We start from the raw sequence: 1,574 nt of genomic DNA, 5'->3' as shown, positions 1-1,574 counted from the left end.
TCCAAAGTATTTGATGCTTTTTAAATCGGTACCGAGTATCGATCAATACTTAAAAGTACCGACTCAGCACATCACTATATATGAGGCTAATAACTAAATGATATTTATAAAATGAAATGAAACAGTGTTGGAAAGATTTAGCAATTAAATGTTCGATTCGAAATTTTGCAATCGATATTTCCACTGCCGTATTCACCTGCTTGAGAATTGCGCATGCGTTCTACTTTTTTCTCGCAAGTTTTGTTGGCTTGTATTTGAAATTGCCTTGTCACACGGTCAGTATTTATTGACGTGATCCACGTATAGTGATATATATTGATGGTGTAGCAAGGTATATTTAACAAAGTGATGTTGGGCCGACAGATGAGTTTATTTCACTAAGTCATTATTTTACTGAACCCATTAATATTCCGGTGTACTCATTAATGATCACTAAACAGTGGTATTACGGAGCTATCCGCTTCTTCTATTGGCATCTCTGAGCCGCATCACGTCATCTCATCAGCCGACTCATTCCCTTCAATATTGCTATGTCCGGTAACCCAGCATAGAGACACGTTGATACGGCTCATTGACGCCAGCGTGGTGCGACATTTCCATACAATTCCCGATTTCACTATTCTAGATCCTATTGCCTTCTGGAACTCTACTACTAAGTAAAAGACTAGCCGCTTTCTCTATAGCGTAGATCTCCGCTTGGAAGACATTGCAGTCGTTCGGTAGGCGAAAGGATCGGTTGATCTGCAGGTCTTTTGAGTAGACATCGCCTGCGGTTCCTTGTTCCATCTTTGAACCGTCAGTGTAGATGGATATACCTCCATCTGCTACTGGTAGTCCTGCATCCCATTCTTCTCTAGTCAGGAATCTATACTTATATGTCAGCTTTAATTCCATTTGGCCGCCCCCTTTTCATTTCATTCGGTATGGATGCATGCCCGAAATCGGTTGCCTTCCACGTTTTGGCTTCTCTGAGCTTAAGAGTGCTTTTTGCGGTCGTACCATAGATGAAAATATGCAGCGTTTGCAGATGAAATATCATGTTAAGCCCTTCCTGAGGTGCGCTACTCACTGCCCCGGATATTCCAAGGCGAGTCTTTGCACCTTTCTTATTGTTTTTTTTTGTTATTCCCTTTGTTTAGAGCTCTTCACCATACCAAGGACTAGTGGGTTGCAATTCGCCTAATCACTGTGGTGTACATCTCATAGGTGACGTACGGTGATAGTCTCCATTGCATTCAAAAGGTCCTTTTGCACGTGTAGTATGGTGCTAGAGATTTCTTGGCTCTCTCCTCTAAATTCTTTTTCCAATTTAACTTGGAGTGTAGAATAATTCCAAGTTTTATTCCCTCAGAGGAGATTTTCCTTTAATTTCGGCAGAGAAAAGTAGGTACTTTTGTTTTCCTTGTAAACAATACCAGTTCTGTCTTGTAGGTGTTTACCCCCAGTCCATTCTGGTTGGCCCACATAGCGATATCACCTAGTGCACTCTTCATTAGTTCACTTATGGTTGACAAGAATTTGCCAGTGATGAGTATCACTAAATCGTCGGCGTAGGCGACCACCCTTATTTTTTT

This window comes from Rhagoletis pomonella, unplaced genomic scaffold (assembly GCF_013731165.1).
Source record: "Rhagoletis pomonella isolate Grant_MI unplaced genomic scaffold, Rhpom_1.0 Rhpom_scaffold_00002, whole genome shotgun sequence".
Classification (NCBI taxonomy): domain Eukaryota; kingdom Metazoa; phylum Arthropoda; class Insecta; order Diptera; family Tephritidae; genus Rhagoletis; species Rhagoletis pomonella.
The sequence above is the reverse complement of the archived record's forward strand: the minus strand, read 5'-3'. Positions refer to the sequence as shown.